This window comes from Marmota monax, unplaced genomic scaffold, assembly GCF_021218885.2.
Source record: "Marmota monax isolate L192 unplaced genomic scaffold, Marmota_monax_Labrador192_F-V1.1 WCK01_AAM20220418_F8-fsc00010, whole genome shotgun sequence".
In the NCBI taxonomy this organism is placed as follows: Eukaryota; Metazoa; Chordata; class Mammalia; order Rodentia; family Sciuridae; genus Marmota; species Marmota monax.
The window spans coordinates 18,424,890-18,433,953 of record NW_026692321.1 but is presented as its reverse complement, the minus strand read 5'-3'; positions in this window follow the sequence as shown (position 1 = coordinate 18,433,953).

Sequence of the window (9,064 nt, the reverse complement as noted above, 5' to 3'; positions counted from 1 at the left end):
AGGAAACTGAGGCTTGAGCTGGTAACCAGTGGTCAGTTCTCCCAGGTCGTTAAACATTTGAGTTACACCCCCAAGCCTGCTCTTCCTTTCCTGGTCTCCTCCTCCCAACCCTTTTAGGCTCCAGCTCCGGCGCTCGCTTTGGGAAGCCCTTCCCAGAAGCTGCCGGTGTGGCCTTGGCCTCGCTACCCATCCTGAGAACCCCTTCGCCCTCGGTGTGTCTGCGGCGCCCTCTGCAGGTAGTCAGTGGCTGGTGCAGGACTGTAGCGGGCAGGCCGACAATGCTACACCAATAAGAAGTGGGCCTTGGTGTACCTTGGCTGATCCTTCAAGGGCCCCATTGACTCTAGTCCTCAGCCTGGGGACCCTCGGGAGGGCCATACATACATACGAAACCCTCCCTTCTGAGGTGACAATATCCGGCCTGAACCCCAAGAGAAATGTCACCATATAGGATGAAAACTTCTCAGGAAAAGAGATGTTTTGTATGACTGGCCCCATCTCCACCTGTTGCAAGAGGGAACTGAGACTCTGAGAATGGAAGTGCTTTGCTCCAAGGTACACAGAGTGAAGGAGAAGAGCCTGACTGAAGGCTGGCTGCCACTCCATGCCACCTGCCCTCCATACCATCCCTCACCCACCAACCACAGGGGAAGGCTTTCTTTCCCTTCAGCCAACCCAGTGATTTGGGGTACCGTGGGGATCCAATTTCTCCTGGGGCTGGGGTGGGTGGGGTAATTCTCAGGGAAGTGGGAAGGAGATAGGTGGCAGAAAGGACAAAGAAATCAAGCTGGTAGTAGTGTCTCATGACTGTAATTCCAGTAATTTGGGAGAGGGAGACAGGAGGATTACAAGTTCCCAGGCCAGCCTCAGCAATCTAGTGAGGTCCTAAGCAAATAAATAAAAAGGTCTGGGATTGTAACTTGGTGGTATAACACCTCTGGTTTCAACCCTCAGGAGAGAGAGAGAGAGAGAGATGAAAATACAGGGCTCTAAGAAGGGAATAGAAGGGTGAAGTGGTGAAAAAGGCCAGTGAATGGAAAGGTTGTACCCTAGGTTCATTTTTCTTTCTACCCCATAGGGTCTCTCTTGAGTAGGGTGACCATATATCATCCAAACTGGGATGCTTTAGAGAGTAAAGGAGGTACTCACTGCCTCCTTGCCCTGCCAGGACAACAGGCATAACCCAGACACTAGACAGCAGGTGTAAAAGGGAACTGGGCCCTAGACGGAGACACCATATCTGCAGTGGCCTCTCTTACTACATACTGCTGACTTAGTGATAGACCCCCAACTCCAGCTGTGTCCCTCACATCCCCCAAGACATTTGTAGGTATCTCCATCTCAACAGTCACACCTGAGCTGGGTCCTCTTATCTCCTATCCAACTAAGGTCATCACATTTTACGTGGTCCCCCAACCTGGAAACATTCTCCCTAGCCCTTACTTTCAATTAGTAATCAGGCCCTGGCAACTCTGCTTCTACCACTTGCCATGGTAGTCTCAACCCAGCTCTGATTCCTCCTCCATTCTTCTCTCTGCCAGGCCACCTTTCCTGTAATCCTAGACTTTGGCTAAAAGGGACAACAGAGGTGTGAGCCATCAGATAGATCCACCTAACTGGATGGACTCATTGCCTCAGTGTTGTAGGGCATTCCAGTGCCTCTCCAGGGCTTTTTGTTGTTACTGGGATTGAACACAAGAGTGCTTAACCACTGAGCTACATCTCCAGAACTTTTTTTTCCAGAACTTTTTAATTTTTATTTTGAGACAAGTTCTCGTTAAGTTGCCTAGAGCTTTGCTAATTGCTGAGACTGGCCTTGAACTTGCAACGCCTCAGCCTCCCAAGTATCTGGGATTACAAGCACATCCCACCATATTGAGCACCAAGGCTTCTTAATTGTTGGGGACCTCCAGGGCCCTGACACAGTGCCTAGACACATATGTCCCTTCATTTACCCAAGATTCAGGAGCCCTGTAGGAAGCAACTTGACTTCATTTGGAATCAGAGATGCATCCATCTTTACTGGAACTGTCAGGAAGGAGGGCCCGGAAGGCACTGTGGGGTGGAAGATATTTGGAAGAAAAGCAGGACTGAGCTACTGGGTATAGCAGTGAGGGAACTAAGGGCCTTGGTGGCCTATTCTGTGCTTGCCCTTAGAGAGGGTCTGTTGGGGACAGAGAGGGTCCAAGGCCAAGGAAAGGGCTGGGCCACTGGGATCCTAGCTACGCTACTGTGAGCTCCCTCTGATGTTCAACAGTGACAAGAACAAGGTAGTTCCCACTGGGAGAGGGGAGGAGGAGGCAAGAGTTGTCAGCCATCTGAGGAGGGACCAGGGAGGAGTGACCACCCTAGCAGAGGGTTGGTCCAGAGGCTAGGCTGTGGCAGCGCTGGCCAAGTTCTTGTGTATGCAACACTGTAGTCAATGGAGGAGGGGACAGTGAAAGCTGCCAGTGGACTCAGGTTATATGTCAAACACCCGCCACACCCTGGCTAGAGGACAGATGTTCCTTTCTGGGCACATGAACTGGAGGAGGCCAGGGAACATTTGGGTGAGCACCTGGGAGCACTCTAGGAAATGTTGAATTTAACTTTTTATTTCAGAAAACACAAAATGTAAATAAATGGAGACAATAGCATTACGAATAAAGACATAGTCATCTCCCACCTTCAACATTTACCAACCCACGGCCGGTCTTATTTCCATATACCTGCTCACTCCCTCTCCTCATATTTGTTGTGTTTTTTCTTTATTTGCTGTTATAGTGCTGAGAACTGAACCCATGGTCTCATGCATGCTAGGCCAGGGCTCTCCCACTGAGCTACACCCCCAGCCTTCCTCATAGAATTTTTTAGAAATAACTTTAGCCGGGTGCAGTGGCACATGCCTGTGATCCCAGAGGCTCAGGAGGCGAGACAGGAGGATTGGGATTTCAAAGCCAGCCTTAGCAACGGCGAGGTGCTAAGCAACTCAGTGAGACTCTATCTCTAAATAAAATACAAAATAGGATTGAGGATGTCTCTCAGTGATCGAGTGCCCCTGAGTTCAATCCCTTGTACCCAAATAAATAAATAAATAAATCGCTTTAGTGAGCTATAATCCAGAGCATGCAATTCATCCATTTAAAGTGTACAATTCAGTTCTTTTAGTATACTCCTCATATTGTGCAAACTCCACCCCAGTCCAAGTTTTAAATATGTTCATCCCCCCCAAAGAAAACCCATGCCCATGAGCAGTCAGCTCTTTGTCCCATCCTCTCCCCCACGCATTAAGCAATCACTGATCTACTTTCTGCTTCTATGAATTTGCTGAATCCATACATTTTCATATAAAAGGGGTAACAAAATAGGCAGTGTTTTGTGGCTAGCTTCTTTCACTTAACATAAGTATCTTCAAGGTTCATCTAGGTATCAGTATTTCTTTATAGTAACAAAAGGTTCATCTAGGTATCACTATTTCTTTATAGTAACAAAAAGCATCCCATAATATGGATATATCAAAATTATTTGATGGACATTCGGATTGTTTCCACTTTTCTAGCTATCATGAATAACGCTTTTGTGAACATTTGTGCAATAGTTTTTGTGTGAACAAGTTTTCATTTCTCTATCTAGGGGTCTTCTAAGAGTTTCATAGTTTTAGATCTTATATTTAGAACTATAATTCATTTTCAGGTTTGTTTTTTTTTTTGTAATATGGCCGTGAGGTAAAAACCCAACTTATTCTTTTGCCTGTGGATATCCAGTTATACGGTACTATTTGTTCTTTCTCCCATTTAGTTGTCTTTCATTTCCTTGTCAAAGGGCAATTGAAGCTGAGTATGGTGGCTCTTGCCTGTAATCCCAGCTACTTTGGAGGAGGATTGCAAGTTCAAGGCCAGCCAGACAATTTATTAAAACTCTGTGTCAAAATTAAAATTTTAAAACTGTGCTCAGTATGTAGTTCAGAGGTAGAACATTCCTGGGTTCAATCCCCAGTACCACAAGAATAAATGAATAAATAATTAAAAAATTACAAATAAACAAACCATATTAAACAACCAAAATAAAAACTCAAAATTCATTATTACATCTTACTAGTCTATGCTCTTGAGATTATTTGTGTTTTATATTTGTATGAAAGAAAACCTATGTAATTGTATGCTACTGTGCATCTTTTACTAACTCTGTGTTCAGTGATGTGATGTTGACAGCTTGAAATAGATCTTGGTGGGAGAATTTAAACCATAAACATTGGCAAACATTACGAATTATCACCTTTACCAGCACATACTGTTGCTCGTTGTAAAATCAGAATGAAAATAGCACCCATTTCATGTAGGTTGTTGTAAAGCACTCAACTCACAGTCTGGTATACAGAAAATTGTAGCTATTATTATTTGTCTCCTCATCTCTAGTCTGGGTAGCAGAAGCCAGAGATTACTGTCATTACTGTTACTGTCATTAAACATTTCTAAGATATGGGCTGGGGTTGTGGCTCAGTGGTAGAGCACTTGCCTCACATGTATGAGGCCCTGGGTTCGATCCTCAGCACCACATAAAAATAAATAAATAACGATATTGTGTCCATCTACAACTAAAAGTATTTTTTAAAAAGCATATTTCTAAGGCAGATATGCTATGGAATATCACACAGCCATTAAAAATGACACAAAAAAATCACAATGATATGGGGAAGCTCTTGTGGTAGGTAATGTTATGTCAGAAAAATCAGGACACATAGGGATATGATATTTGATGTATGAATGAATGGATAATAACAAGATGAAAAAATCAAAGGAAACACACTCTAATGTTGAAAATGTTTGTGTCTTGGCTGTAGAATAAGTGATATTGTTTTTCTGTTTTTTAAATATTTTCCTGGGGTTTAGGGTGTGGTTCAGGAGTAAAGCACATATTTAACATATGTGAGGCCCTGGATTCCTCAGTACATTTAAAAAAACAAAAAACAAAGTTTCATACACTAAAGAGAAATTTATTTAATTAAAAGCAAACAAGGGAGCCTGGCATGGTGGCACACGCCAGTAATCCCAGCAGCTCGGGAGGCTAGGCAGGAGGATTGCAAGTTCAAAGCCAGCCTTAGCAACATCAAGGCCCTAAGCAACTTAGTGAGACTCTCTCTCTAAATAATATACAAAAAAGGATGGGGGATGTGGCCATGTGATCCAGTGCCCTTGAGTTCAATCCCGGGTCAAAATAAAAATTTAAAAAATGTGCTCACTATGTAGCTCAGAGGTAGGACATTCCTGGGTTCCATCCCCAGTACCACAAAAATAAATGAATAAATAATAAAAAGTTATAAATAAACAAACCATATAAAACAACCAAAATAAAAACTCAAAATTCATCCCTTCGTCATCACATTTTACTATCCTATGCTTTAAAAAAAAGGTAAGGGGGGCGGAGCAAACAAGGGAATGAGACCTGATGGTACCTGAGGCCCTGCCCAGCTCTAGCATTCTGAAATTTGAATATTCTCTAAGCAGGTGTTTCACTTCTCAGCAAAAGGACAGCGGGGCCACCACAGCAAACCGGTCCCCACTGGGGCAAAGGCCTCTGGACACACTCCTGGGGAAACCGGGTCAAGATGATGGTTTGAGAGGATCATAGGTCCTTCATTGCTGCGCACAACCAGCTTTTCCTCCTCAAAGGGTACCTGTGGAGGTGACTACCCTGTGCCCTCATTTGACTTAAGTTTCTTTGATAATTTTTGTTTGTTTGTTTTTGTATCAGGGATTGAACCCAGGGGCACTTAACCACTGAGCCATATCCCTGGCCTTTTTTTTTTTTTTTTTTTTTTTGGAGACAGGGTCTCACTAAGTTGCTTAAGGGCCTCACTAAGTTGCTCAGGCTGGCCTTGAATTGCAGTCCTCCTGCCTCAGCTTCTGAGCCACTGGATTACAGGTATGTGCCACTATACCTGACATAATGAATTCTTTCACTATCTCTTTATTTCAAATTTAGGCATCTATGGAAGGCACCTGTAGTTTTATTAGACATTTCTAAGGGCAAATATTCTATGGAGTATTACACACATTAAAAATGACACAAGGCTGGGCTTGGTGGTGCATGCCTATAATCCCAATGGCTCCGGAGGCTGAGGCAGGAGGATCATGAGTTCAAAGCCAGCCTAGGCAAAAGTGAGGCACTAAGCAACTCAGTGAGAACGCTGTCTCTAAATAAAATACAAAATAGGACTGGGGGATGTGGCTCAGTGGTTGAGTGCCCCTGGAGTCAATCCCTAGAACAACAAAAAAGACATAAAACTTGCATTGATTGTGCATAACTTTTGATTTGTTTGAAGTTCTTTCATTTCATTCACAATAGCTAAGTCATTTCAATGGATATAGTTTCAACATTTGATACAACTATGTTTTCTATTTTCCTTCAGGTTCTCTTTTACGAGATTAAAGATCAGACAATTTCTGGGGCATATGAATTAGGCGATAGTTATGCCATTTAGCATCACCCGTTGTGTTATACAGAACTGTGACTGTGTCCTCTGACATCTGTCAGCTGGACACCCTGCGGGTGGGCAGCAGGGTTGTAGGCATGTCACTCCCGCTGCAATGAGTATAGAAAAGGAATCGTGTGTGGACACTCAGGTTAAGTGGCATTGTGGCGCTCATTTATTCCTGTGATGTTTAAGTGCCTACATATAGAGTACTATCTATGTATTTATTTATTATTGAGCAACATGATAATGTATATCAGTGGCCTTAAAAACGTGTTTATCCTCCAAAATGGGCTACGATGTTAGCTGAAGGTTTTGGTAGGTGACCTTTATTGAAAATGATCTTGACTGAGGATGGTATAGAGATCAGGGAAGTTCCCTGAAATTCCCACTATTTATTATTGTTTTGTCTCTGTTTTTTTTTTTTTTTTCTCTCTTTGATCTTCCTTGACAGCCTTTTTATTTTTTTTCTTTTGTGGTACTGGGGATTGAACCCAGGGGGTGCTTTACACTGAGCTACATCCCCAACCGCAATGATGGTGGTGGTGGTGGTGGTGCCTCCCTAAATTGCCCAAGATGGCCTTGTACTTGAGATACTTCTCCCTCAGTCTCCTGGGCAGCTGGGATTTACAGGCATGAGCCTGGCCTCATTTTTTTTTTTTCTTGATACTGGGGATTAAACCCAGGGCCACTTTACCGCTGGGCCACATCCCAGCCCTTTTTATTTTTTATTTTGAGACAGGCTCTCACTAAGTTGCTTAGGGTCTCACTAAGTTGCTGAGACTGGCCTCAAACTTGCAATCCTCATGGCTCAACCTTCTAAGAGGCACTGGGATTACAGGCATGCATCACTGCACTGGCTTTTTTTAAAATTCCATTTTATTTATTTTTTATATTGTCTTTTTAGCTCTACTTCTTTTCTGCTATGTTTTTAGTGATTGCTCTAGCGATTACATTATTCATTCTTAAATTTTCAGTTTCTGTAGAGTTAAATGTTGTGGGCCAGGCAGAGTGGTGTACACCTGTAATCCCAGTAACTCTTGAGGTTGAGGCAGGAGGAATGCAAGTTCAAGTTCAACTTCAGCAACTTAGTGAGACCCTATCTTAAAAAAAAAAAAAGAAAGAAAAGAAAAAATAGGCTCAGGAGGCAAAGGCAAGGGGATCATAAATTTGAAGCCAACCTCAGCAAAAGCAAGGCATTAAGCAACTCAGTGAGACCCTATCACTAAATAAAATACAAAATAGGGCTGGAGATGTGGCCCAGTGTTCACATGCCCCTGAGTTCAATCCCCGGTACCAAAAAAAAATAAAAAATAAACAAACTCCACCAGGTACTGTGTCACATGCCTAGTGTCCCAGAAACTCAGGAGGCTGAGGCAGGAGGATTTCAAGTTTGAGGCCAGCCTGGGCAATTTAGCTAGATCCTTTTTCAAAATATAAAATAAATAATGCTGGGGATGTAGCTCAGTGGTAGAGCACCCCAGGGTTCAATCCCCAGTACCCAAATAATAATAATAATTTTAAAAATAAAATTTAATTAACAATAGATAAGATCTGGGGAGTATTTATGGCTCTGGGAGGTTGTTTAGCTTCCTTCTTCAGATTTAAGACCTGACGTTCTGAAGAAGGCAGAAAATCCTAGGAGCTAACATACTGGAAAACCATTTGAATCAGGGGAGCAAAAGGAGAGGGCAGCCCCGTTTTCCGGGAAGGAAATTGTTCCCAGAGCAAAACCACAACATGGTTGAAACTTACATTCAGTCAGACCAACAACAAATTTGCTCTCACCACCCACTCTGCATCTGTTAGTACCAACCTCGTCACCACCAAGCAGCCAAACCTGGCAGAAGGGACAGCGGTCAACAACACAGAGCCCTGGGCTTGCTGCTTTCCTCAAGCCAAAAAGTGTCCAGGACTTGAAGGAGAGTCCCCACCCAGTTGCCTTCACAGTGACTGGACAGCTGTCAGGAACACCTTCACATGATGGTCCTGGCCTGACAAGTCTATCCAGTGTGCAAACTCAAAATAAATTCTCTGAAATCACTGGTTGTTACATGTCCTGAGAATTTCTAATGTAGTTGTCTATTTTTTTTTTTTTTTTTTGATACTGGGGATTGAACTCAGGGGCACTTGACCACTGAGCCACATCCTCAGCCCTATTTTGTATTTGATTTAGAGACAGGGTCTCACTGAGTTGCTTAGTACCTCGCCATTGCTTAAGGCTGGCTTTGAACTTGGAATCCTCCTGCCTCAGCCTCCTGAGTCGCTGGGATTACAGGTGTGCATTACTGCACCTGGATATTTTTTATTATTATTATTTTGTGGTTCTGGAGACTAAACCCAGGGCCTCACTCTTGCTAGGCAAGTGCTCCTTTACTGAGCTCCACCTCCAGACCAGAAACAACTGGTTTTTGAGTGTTGGTTGTATATCCTCCAACTTTACTGAATTTATTTACTTATTTTTAAGTTTTTTATACCTTTATTTTATTTATTTATTTTTATGTGGTGCTGAGTATAGAACCCAGGACCTCTCATGTGCTAGGCGAGCGCTCTACCTCAGAGCCATGGACCCATTATTTATTATATATATTATTTATTATTTATTAACTCTAA